The sequence below is a fragment of the Taeniopygia guttata genome, chromosome 5 (genome assembly GCF_048771995.1).
Source record: "Taeniopygia guttata chromosome 5, bTaeGut7.mat, whole genome shotgun sequence".
NCBI lineage: Eukaryota > Metazoa > Chordata > Aves > Passeriformes > Estrildidae > Taeniopygia > Taeniopygia guttata.
The window spans coordinates 2425693-2438541 of NC_133030.1; positions in this window are offsets into that span (position 1 = coordinate 2425693).

Below are 12849 nucleotides of genomic sequence, written 5' to 3' on the forward strand. Positions count from 1 at the left end.
ATATTTTGTCCAACCTGACATTTCAGAGAAATGTTTGAAATATTTCACAAATGGGTACATAACATCAACTTTTTTGTAAAATAGTTGCACTGCAAATTAATGGGCAATCCATTTAGCTTTTTGCATCATCACAAATTACACAAGCTGATTTTGTTTGGTTCTTATTGCAGCCTCCATTGATGTGATGGAGAATTTCGTTAAGCCAAGCTTGAACCTGTGTCCTGTATATTTACAGAGGCAATCTTCCACATCCATAAGAGACTGAGAGGGACTGAGATTTAATCCTGTTGATATGGTCTATAAAAAGATATAAACACTTCACAATTACAAATTTCCCCAAACAACTACTATACATAAAAAAACCACAAGAAAACCAGTTTCTTTTCCTTGTAAAGAAGTCTCCATAATATTAACAAAAATAACTTCTCTCCCTAAGTAAACTAGAAAAAGGCTATGCTAGAAATAGTAAACTAACAAAAAATTTAGCATTTTGTTTCTTTACATTGTCAATTAAAAAAATTGTAAGGAGAAGAAAAATGTTCTAAAAGTTTTGTTCTAATTCTTATTACTCTTTCTTTAATTACTATTAATAAACTTTTCTTTATACCCTTTTAAAATTTTAAACCTACTTTACCTTTCTCCTAATCCTACCTCTCAGTAAATACACTAATAATTAACCAACCCTAAACCCACCACACTTCCAATTAAGCAGCTTCTATTTCCCCACCACACAGCCATAAGCCAAGACTTTTTTTGAAAAATGAAACTTTTCATGTAATAAAACTGGAGCTGCTCTTTTTGTTTGGTTTTGCACATTTTTCAAAACATTCAGGTACCAGAGAAAATAATCATAACATGCCAAGTAACACTGGAAATATTCAGCTGCTCTCCTACGAGTACAAAACACTAAAAAAAATAATTTTACTGTTGTATAAATTATTCATCCATTCTGAAGTAAATACTGTAGAGCACATTAAACTGGGTTGTGCTCAACAGCTGTAGGATTTACAGGCACCAGCTTGAAAACTTGCTCTAGGTGCCTACAGCAACCATCAATAATCCAAACCTCCCCAAACAGCCAACATTCCTGAAATTCTTTAGGTATATATGAAACTGTTTTTTAACAAAAAGAGCTGGTGTACTGGGGGGAAAGCCCTGCAGCAGAGAGAAAAAAAAAAAAGGAGAAAAGGAGCTGAAAACAGTCTAGGGCAGATATATTCAGCGGCAAAAGCATACATATTCCTAGAACAGAATTATTAACGTGAATTCCTGTCAGATTATTAACATGAAGTGGTGACAGCATGATGCTGTGTGAGTCAAATTGTTGCCTGTTATTGTTGAGAATGCAACTAATTTTGTAAAATGTTGTGCTAGGCTGACAGACAATTATCAGAAAAGTTTAAGAACTCAGTCAAGTGCCAGCAAGTGGCAGTGAGTGGAATAGAAAGTGTTGAACTGCCTGATTTCAGATAGAAAGATTGGCAGGAGAAAAACAAAAACAAGAGAAAAATGAAAAAAAGAGATGTAGGATGAGACATGCCTTTTTATGTGACATTTTCTGCAATGCATCTGCTTCTCAATTATTTTTTAGAAGAGAAGTCTGTTCCCAAGGTTGAGTTTCAAACAAATAAATGTGTCTGCTGACACATTTCACTTATTCTGTCTTGCTCATAAATGGATTGTACAACACTAGTTCTTCTGAAACTTAAACCTTGACTTTGCTCAGGAGTACCATTGAGTCCTTGTTCCATAAGAGAGTTTATTTTAAAAATATTCAGTTATCCTGTCACTTTCTAAACATCAAGCAACTCATCAGTCTCTCTATAGGCCCTTCAGCTCTTAAACTGAGAGTTTATTCCCAAATCTACTAGTCCAACCACCCCGAAGTACTTTGGACTAAACTTGCCATACTTCTCAACCATTCTCAGTAAGAAAATTATTTAAATAGAGCACTCCTTCTGATATTAAAAAAGAAAATCATTGTCAAAAATGACAGTTCACTCCTTTCCATCTTAGCAGAACAAAAAAAAATTACAATATTTTGGTGTCTTTCAGTTCACTTTCAAAAAATTAAATTTGACTTTATCATAAGATATCTTTAAAATGATGGTTTGACCTCAGGAGATTTACTGTGTACTAGCTGTGATCTGCTTCCCACTTCTCTCATGATTTTGGAATACTAAAATTTATTAGTAAGACATTAATTTCTTAAGAATTAAATCAATCTGTACCATTTCACTGTGTGATTCAGAGGGGAAATTCTGCAAACATTACAGTAACAAAGAGGATATTAAACTGTCATTGACTTGACATTTTCTTATTACTGAATTGCTTAACACATTATATAAGTGTTCTTTCATTGTTTAGATCTTTTGCTTTAAAGCAGGGGTACTTCAGAAAGTTCAGTGATATTTCCTTCTGATATTTTTGAGATACAGGAAAGTAAAAAAACACCAAACTTTGCAGAAAGGTATCTCTGAGTCCATTTTTTTAGAGAAAAGCTAAGTCTGATCAAAGACTAAAGAGAATCACTAAATAACAATCCACCAATTGTTCCTGTAACTTGAGCTTTACAACAACCACTGACCATCCTTTTTTAAATACCAAAGCCAAGAAATGACACTTAAACCAAATAAATTATCCACTGAATTGTAAACTGGTTTCTAAAATAATTTTTGACTGAAAGAAAACTTGTTTTCATTAGAAATAACTGTTAAACAAAACTGTTGCAGGTCCTGACTCGACAGAGTCTGCTCGGTAAAGCAGAGCAGACTTTGCTCACTTCCAGCACAGCCTCAGGAGGGACTAAAGGCTTCAGGAAGTATTTTCTGTGTAAAATCCACACTCGGTGTAGCACTTTGAGCACTGCATTCTTCCAGACATAGGCTGGCTCAAATGCACCCAGATTTTTTTTTTCTGAAAGCTTTTCTCTGTTAGAGCATGCAGATCCAGAGCAGCAAAAATTTCCTTCAGCTGTACAGAGATGGGGGAAAAGGGTAAGTAGAAGCAAAACTCAGAGAAGGTACTTTTCACACAAACAATAAACCCCCAAGAACTTCACCTTTGTCTGCAGCTGCCAAGTTTAATCTACAATTTGATGGAAAGAAATAAGGGTAGAGTTTTAAGTACAAAGAACCTGGAAGCTGATAGGTGCCCTCGGACTTCCAAAAGCCACATTTCAGCCATGCTGAATGGACACGGTTGTTCAATAAAATATAACAGACCCAACCTGTATGGCTTGATTTTTTTCCAAAATACATACCCAATACTAAAACTCTAGTTTCTAGCTAAAACTCAGCTAGAACTGAATATTTAGTTATCCTATCATTTTCTAAACATCAAGCAAAGACTCAGATCAGAGTGAGGCTCTTCTCTGCAGCTTCTTGGCATCAGTGGTTACCTTCTGCTGATATCCTTGTCATTACATCAACAACAAAAATATTGCTCCCTTTAAAGCCATCTTTGAGGCTTGTGGTCTGATGGGTGGATAGATTCCTTCAGCCCAGATCTCCTTAGCCTCTTCAACTCTTACTGAGAGATATGTTGTTCCTCTTAAAATTAGCCTGCTGCTTAAATGAAGAATTAGAGGTCATAAATGTTCTGGGCACATCAGAAAGATGTTGCCTCTCAAGGTCACAAAAGCAGCAAATTACAATCTGCTGGCAGGCTGCTCCAAATACATTCCAGCTTGTCTAGTGAGGAAGCTTTAACTTCATTGGAAAGCTAAATACCAAGGCTACAAAAATCCCTTTTATCCACAAACACAGGGTTAAATTTAGAAACTCACTCTAAAACTCAAAAAAGGAGACCAGCTCATCAAAACTTTAAAAGTTTACCTCTATTCTTCCAGCATGAAGTGAGTGAAACGTGAATAAGAATATAAGAATTATGTTCATGAAAGAAGCCAGGCACAACAGTAAAGGTGATGCTGATTTTCACTGTTAAGATACTGTTAACACTACTGAGTACTAGGATTTTACACAACGATTATCGTGTAAATAATTATACTTAATGATTAAATAATTATTATTGATTATTTAATATATACATTATTGCTAATTATAATTATTAATTCATTTAGAAAATTTATTAATGAAAACAACAAAACACTGTCCAGGGAAGTGAATAAGTGTTGGCCCACTGAAATAGTAGCTACACAATTTATTTCATCCCTGCCAGCAGATCCAGAGTTAAGATCTCTCAAGCAAGCAGAATCCAGAGGCACAATTGAGTTTAAGTAGGGGATTATATTCAGTCCACTATTTCATTAACTTAATCCTGATCTCTAGAACTGGCTTCTTTCACCAAATCTTTTCAGACCACTGAGCTGCTGAGACACAGAAAGCTTCTGGAAGTGACAGCTAGAAAAGAACACTTTTTACTCAATGAAATCCGTGGATGTCCTTAATTTATGCCTCTAACCAAACTGATTTAAGTTTTTTGGGTTTTTTTTTTTCATTTTCTTTAGTCAGCCAGGGCAGCTTAAATTAATTATGTCTTATATATGGATGCAGTACCAGGATGTTTCATGCAGGAACACATATGAAATTTTAAAAAAGAAAAAAAAAGGATTTTTTAATCTAAGTTACAAAGAAAGATGCACTATTGATTTGCCTTCATTGACAAAAAGGCAATGCCCACTTTACCACGTGGCTGTTTGGAAGCTGTGGTGGTCAGTTCTGCATGAAAACATGCACACCAAATTGTGTCTCATGCTGCTGGGCACTGCACTGAAGGGAGAAATGCTGTGCAGCATCAGCCCGGAGCAGTCATCGCTCTGCTCCTGGTGACAAGGACACAAACCTGGCTCAGGGACAGAGACAAAAGCTTTCAGTGATCTGCCTCGATTTGCATCAAGCTAAACACAATCCAGTACACATTTAGATATGGGCATGTTCTGAGCCAATCAATTCCACCAAGCTGTTTTCTGGTGGAAATAAAAGCAAAATCTGGTCTGAATTTTGCTTGTATTGTCTCAGCTGCTACAAAATGCAGGCACTGCCCATGGACAACCAGACTATTGAAAGCTCTTGGCATGGCATTCCTCATTAAAGCAGTTAAATTTGCTGGCCTAATTTGTCTTTGATGGTTACATCACTTTGAGACAGCTGAGGACAAATGTCCCTTTCCAGTGCTGCTGCTCCAAGCTGTTCAGGAGCAAGCACCATCAGGTAAAAGCACCACATGCTGCATCTCATCTCAGATAAAGCTGAATACCTGCTTCTTAACCACAGCAAAAATTTGCAAGCTGTCAAAGAAATAGTGGTAAAAATGTTAACCACCTATTTCTTTAAGAAAAATAAATAAAAGATTAGGGTATACTCTCCCTCTTGTTGCACAGGGAGTATTTCTTTTCCATCAGCCATCACTTGTTTATTTCTTTCTAACTGGTGAGTCAAAGTTTGAAGCACAGCTTTCTGTTCCTTGTTTCTCCATAGCTGCTAGCTTTTTTTATGGGTTCCTTGCTTTACACTGTGGCAGTCATGCCACATCACATCTCGCAGAGCACAGCTCGCTTACTTTGCCATGGCTATTGCAGACAGCTAGCTAATATGGTGAGAAATACTGTGCCCCAAAATAAACTGCACATGAAATGCTAGGACAGGGGCTGTGTGCAAGCACAGCCTAGAATTAAGCTTGCATACCACACTTGTAAATTAGTGGGAAGAAGAATCATAGCTGGCTATTGAAATGTGTTGCTTATTTGCTCTTAAACACCAGGGTTTTCTTCCTTTTTAGTTTGTATTGAGATCTTGACATTGCAGACTGTGAAGTTTAAAAAAGCTGACCTTGAAAACGCAGCCACATTTATTTTTGAATGTTACTTTAGCTTCACACCCTGGAAGTGGCTTCCTGCCTCCCAGGTTTTGCTGAGCACTGTGTGACCAGCCATGCCTGAACTCGTTGCACAGCTCCCTTCAGGCCGCACTAGAACCATTCAGAACCCAACCACTGAAATACAAAAGTGTCTGTTCTAGTAACCCATGCCACAATTCCAACCACCCCCACCAAACAGTGACCTCCTCAGGAGCTGGAGCTCACCCCTGGGTTTCGGGGTGGCTTTGTGTGGTGGAAAAACTTCTCCTCCAACCTGTGCTTCCAAAGAAAAGCTCAGCAGTCTCTGTTGTTCGGTCTCATGGTTGTTTATTGCAAGTTATCTAAAGGATTGTCTTCCGGGGCTGCTGCGGTTTGCTCACAGCTCAGGCAGAGGCACACACACCCCTGACATCCTCTCATCCTCTCTGTCTGCCATCTTCTTCTCTCTCCCCGCCCCTGGCTGCTGCTATCTTTTATATGGTACATTACGTGCTACAGGTTTACAGTTTTCCCCCAATACCTACTGCCTATATTAAATGGTGCCTTTCTACTCTAAACCAATCTGTGAGTGCCAACATCACCAAGAACATGGAGGTGAGGAAGAAGAAAGAGGAAGGACAGGACCGGCCAAAATCCCTCCACCCTAAAACGTCTGACCCCCATGTACAAAACTAAAAGCCCCATGTACCAACATTAAAATCCCCCTGTACAGCACTAAAAAATTCTTCCCTCTACTTTGTGACTACTTCTACTATAATATCTAAACTTTTGTGACTTCTTGTTCTTCCTGCAAGGTTGGTAAATCATTCCATGGTTCAAACCCAAAATCACAGCTGTTTCCAGCTGCCTGCCAGGGTCTCAAATGCTTCTGACTGGGGCCCAGAACCTCCAAAAATGTCTGAGGGACATTTTGAGTTCTGACACCCCCTGATCATCTTGTCTGAAACTGCACCAAGGGAAATACAGCTTGGATATCAGGAAGAAGTTTTTTACAGAAAGAGTGATAAAGTTCTGGAATGGTGTCACGATCCCTGGATGTGGCACTGGCTGCCAGGGTTTAGCTGAGGTGTTAGAGCTGTCAGTGGTCCTGGAGGTCTCCTCCAGCCTGGTCATCCTGTGCTTCTGTGGATGTTCAGATGTAGCAGGCCAGCTCTCTGCAGCCACATTTTTCTGGGATCTCCCTCAGGATGAGCTGAAGGACATTTTTACCCCCTGAAAGAGTCCATGCAGTGCTCCCACAGATCTCCCACCCAGGCAGGAGGAGCTTTTCCCACTGGAGCAGCCTTGCTGAAGGCTTGGCACACCCAGCACAGCTGCCTTGCTAAACTGTGAGGATTCTCCTCATCACAGCAATCTGGCAGACTGACACTGAGGGTGAAAGGGTTGCTCTGCTGATACCAAGTTGTAACATTTCCATGAAGCTTCCCCAGCAGCAGTAGTGTTGCTATCTACACTGTAATTCTGATAGGCACAGCAAGAAGTACACTGTGAGGAAATGTGTGTGCAGCATTCTGCAGGGAAATGTGGGGACCTGTCAATGTTGCTGACACAGCTGGGTTTGAGCAGTAGGTACAGCACTGAATTATAACATAAATTACACCTAAATAACATCTCAGGCTTTTCCAGGCACTGAAAATCCTGGGCTAAAGACACTCAGACACAGATAATTACCAAAGATGGGTTTTCACACACACAACACTGCCCTGATTCCTGAGATTTCCAGGTAGCTCTAAGCTCTGCACAGTTAAACTTTAGATAGCTGTGAAAGAATCTACAGCACATTTAAGTTTGTATTTCTTTCACATGTGACCATTTCAGCAAGGCTTATTTGGTAAATATTTCTCCATCGTACAAAGTCAGTGATCCACCACTCAAATGGACAATACCCTCACCTCACACCTCATGTTTCAAAGCTGGCATCACATTTAACCAGATTTACAACTTCACTGTCTTTATCAGAATTGACATGTACTAATGCAGCAAAACCAGGATAGTTTACCTGTTTATGACTAAGACATGAGCTGTTACAACTTATTAAATGCACACTCTTATAGCTTTTCCCAATTGCAACGTAAAACAAGCTAACCTAAACCCAAATTGAAGAATGAGAAGACAGAAAATAGCTGAAAAATTATTAACATTGAAGGTACTATCTACTGGTGCTACAGAGGATATTATTAAAATAAACAGCAAGAAATCCCCATTACCACCAAATTCTCAGGGAACAATTACTGCATCTCCAATGAGAAGAAAGGAAATAACCATTAATGATTATGTTTCTGTGCTAGACTCAAACACCTGTTGCTGCATTTAATGGGTTTTTATTTGTTTTCACTGCACATAATGCTGGAACACATATTGTGCAATAATACTGTTATGTCAGTGCTCTTGTAGAATCACAATTTCTTCTTGGACAGCTGCAGCATTTACACAGATTTATTACATCCAAAAGTCCACATAATCACATCACCTGAATAAAAATTAGGCACCTGAAAGTTTTACATAACCACAGCATTTGTGGTTGGTCAGGATGATGCAGAAGCTCATGCTGGAGTATTCAATAAAAAAAAAAATCTTAAAAATCAAACAGATTTTCAGTAGTGCTGAATACGCTGAACTTTAAAGCAGAAGCTGAATCTGTGTAACACTACATTGGTCCCTTCCAAGGACACAAAGGATAGAAATCATCTCAGATTAATTTGTCTTTGGCTCATTACGACACACTCAGTCTTTGCTTGATCCTCATCCCAGGTAGGCCAGTATGAACTCATTTAACTCCACTCAATTAAACAGAGAATTGCAAAATTATGCCAGCTGATATTTCAGGGCTGTGATCCTTTATCAAAAGGACTCCGCTAAATATCAATTTATTTGGCTTAATGAAATGGAGTGCTGTGCTATCCAGCACATTTTTGCCTGCCAGAATAATGCTTTCAAGCACACAGGGGATGTACTTCTCCCTAGAAAGACAGGCTGAGAACAGTGAGATTCACAGCAGGTGTGAGAGCTCAGCTCCTCAGCCCTGACAGCAAAACCTCAGCGAGGCAAACTGCACCAGACAGGCACAGAGCCAAGCTTGTGTCCTTCAGGGACCTGGGGATAACAGAGACATGTGGGAGCAGCATGTTCTCACTCACCCCAACACACACCCGCTGTGAATGGACATTACCAACCACCACACCAAAACCCAGCTGGTTTTTAGCCATTTTACAGCTCCCATATAAACCACGTCAGCACTGCAGACAGCCCAGCAGAAAGAGTTACTGGAGCTGGGAGACAACAATAAATAACAATCCGTGGGAACCATCAGTCATGATGTGATTTTATGCTGGGCTGAAGGTGCTTTCAAAACCAAAAGTATTTAGAGATAGTAGGCCAAAAACACTGACAACAAACAGCCATAGAACAAAAAAAGTTAGCATTTTCTGGACAGGAGGGCATTTTTCAAAAGCAAATGTATAGTGATTTGCTTCAAAGCAGCCAGAATAACTGCTGAACCTGATGTTTATAAAATCTAAATACAGTTGTCACAAATGGAAGAACTCTGCTTTCAGTTACACGTGTAGAGCCTCTGTAAAGAGCAGAATTTGTCCCCAAGGGAACATACTGTGCCTAAGAAGGAAAGGACCGGACCTTATAGCTAACTGAGTCCAGTTCTGTGAGGTCTATAAGCAATACCACTTCACTGTGCTTCTGCAGCATAAAAAAACCATGGCATTTCTTAAAAATAATAAAGTCAAAGGAAAATGGTATTTTGAAACTGATTGATGAGTCAAGAAAGTCAAGGAGGCAATCCATCAAAGACTGCTTAAAGATACAGGTAAATATTATCATTTTTTGGTGGCATATTGCCCCAGCTGCAGCCACGCCCTTGAGACATTCCCAAGGGAGAAACTGCAAGGTGTTTGTAAGGAATAAATGAAAAAATTCATCCCATAAATTACAATCAGATTTCTGCCAGACTGTGCAGTAAACAGCATCCATCTCCAAAAAACCACTGAAACACACACAGAAAGATGCCAAAGAGGAAGCAGGGGAGGCAAAAGCAGAGTACAAACAATTCACATGCATAGCCTGTAAAATTGGGAAATCAAAGACTTCACATCTTCCAGCTCCATCTATGTTTTGTGGCTCCTTCACTGGTACTTTTGTCCAAATTCACCAGTTCTCCACAAGTTTATTCTGTACTCTTATTCATTCTTCAATACTGCACACCTTTTTCTTTATTCTCAAGTCATGCTTCAGCACTACTCTTAGCTCTTTTCAATTACTGAAATCTTCGTTCATCAATTTTAAATGAGCTCAGGGAGCTCATATAAATTATTCTAAAATCCATCTTTCTGTTGTAAATTAGTATTGCAAGCATTCATTCATTCTTTCACCCATTCTACTACGTCACTAATCTTCTACCCAAGAATTTCCTGAATATTTTCCACTTTTGGTCTAAATTAAGAAGTTGACCTCTGACACTCTTCAACATCCTATTTTTACCACCTTAGACATGAACATGAGCAGAAGCACATAAAACTGATCTCACCTTAACTTTTACTGAGTTGGCAAGAAAAAATCTCATTCACTTTTAGAGTCATTCAGGAATAACAACTCAGCACTATCTCTCTGCAGTGTCGCAGTCTACAACCATGAGCCTCAAAATATTATTCTGAATTTAAAAGGTTTTGCTGAATCACCAGAGTTCCTTTCAAAACACCTTTGATCTCCAAACCTGGGGGAAAATTTTAAAGTGTAATTTTTCCTCGACTGCCTTCTCTGCCTGACACAGCTTGTGCTGCAGATACCTTGAACCCTTAGGGACCACCTGGGTGCAGGGCTGGAGTCAAGTGTGAGAATGTGCCTCCTCACGTGGAGCCTGGCACTGCCAAGCAGCCCTCAAATGGCATTTTGAAATATCAGACAGGGCAAGTTGTCATTTTCAGCAGCCCACAGTGCTGCTGAGAGTATTGGAAGCTGCCCAGACACGAGCTCCCAGTGTCCTGCAAAGCCATAATTAGTGTGATTGCTGCAGGAAAGGATGGCAGAGATAAGCCTGGCACTCGGTGGTCATTCCAACACAAAGAGCCAAGGGAGAACCAACTTCACCAACTGCTTGGAGCAGGCCAGCACTGGGATGCCAACAAGCTCTGGCTTAGTTTGGGATGAACAGCTCACAATTGGAGTGAAAAGGTGCACAAAAGAGGAAGACTCTGCCTTTTCCTAGCAACATCCACCCCTACATGAACTACTCCTCAGCATTAAGTTCTCACTCAGGGGAATGACTGATAGAGCTCAACAGTGTGTGTAATAATAACAAAGTATGTGTAATTAATAAACTCCAGCTCTTATACCTTATAAAATGATAACATTTCTTACTGTAAATGCAGAGCATACCATATTGAAACCATATTGGCAAAAGAGGACACAGATCCATTTAAAAAAACAATATTTCTGTTGAGCCTGTACTGCCTAACCCAGACTCATCAATAATTTAAGGCAGGTACCTCCGACAAAACAAACTTATTAAAGTGGTTCTTAAGCAACCAAGAGCCATCAAGAGCCATTGTGCTCTAGCAGTACTCTGAATTGTTACCCTCTCTAACTTGCACACATTTCAGAGCAGAGGTTGCTCTGTGGCTGACCACAGTGAATTGCTCTTTTAGTACTCATGCATTTTCTGCCACAAGGGTACTTAAGCAGCACTTTGCAGTGAGCTCACAGCAGTTTCTGAATTTCTTGTTTCTGGGGTCTCTCTTCCTTATGCTGCCAGCTTCACCCCACAGATAGTCAGTGGTATTGCACACTACAAGTGTGCGAAAGAAACCCCTATTGATTCCTATCACATTCAATACTCCTTTTGGATAAAAAGATGCCACATAAAAAGGGTTGGAAGACAAAATGCAGTCCACATTTCTGTGCATTAATGCACAGTTTTTTTTTGTTTTAAAGAAAAAGCCTTCTAAAGTGCATGTTATGATAGACAGTGACTAATCTCTATGATGCATGGAAATACACATATATAACAGGCAACTATTTTTAAAATATATTTTACACACAAAAAACAAACTCAAAATCCAGCAAAAAGTACTGCAGCACTACTTCCATTAAATGGAACTAATTTTCCTGAGAGGCAAAGAAGAAGAAGCCACAGTTCTGACTGAGGCTGACCAACTGTAAACTATCCCTTATTATCAACTGATCATTACTCTAACAATTATAAAAATAATTAAAAACTTCAGCTACTAAGTATTGTACTGTATTAACAAAATAGTCCTTGATTATTAAAAGACACTTTTCCAGGATAAAAATGGAGAACAGAAATTTTCTTTAATCCATCCCAAATTTCAGTACCTATTCTTATCTAAGTCTTTAATCACGGGTTCCATTTACACTACTCATGTTTTCTGTAACTAAATTTTAGTCTAAAATACAGACTTTGTCTGTGAGCCTGCATTAATAGGAAGCTCAATACCTAATCCATAAAATGCAATCTCTGATTTTAGGTGATGTGATGGCAAAGGCTAACTCAGGATGACCAGATGCCTTTCATGGTGTCCATAGGGACATCAAGCAGAAGGAAACCACATTGCAGACAGAATTCACAGAATCCCTGGGTAGGAAGAGACCTTCCAACCACTGAGTCCAACCCAGCCCCACACCTCAACTAAGCCCTGGCCCCCAGTGCCACATCCAGGCTTTGTTAAACACACCCAGGGATGGGGACTCCACCACCTCCCCAGGCAGGTCATTCCAGAACTTTATCACTCTTTCTGTGAAAAACGTTTTCCTAAATATCCCACCTAAATTTCCCTTGGTGCAGCTTGAGACTGTGTCCTGCAGTTCTGCCAGTTCCTGGAGAAAGAGCCCAACCCCACCTGGCCACAGCCACCTTTCAGGGAGCTGTAGAGAGCAATAAGGTCACCCCTGAGGCTCTTTTTCTCCAGGTTAAACAACCCCATTCCCATTGATACCAAACATGCCAGGGGTTCTTTCAGCCAGAACTCTGCTCAGGTGCATCAACCCCTCCTGCCTGGGAGAACC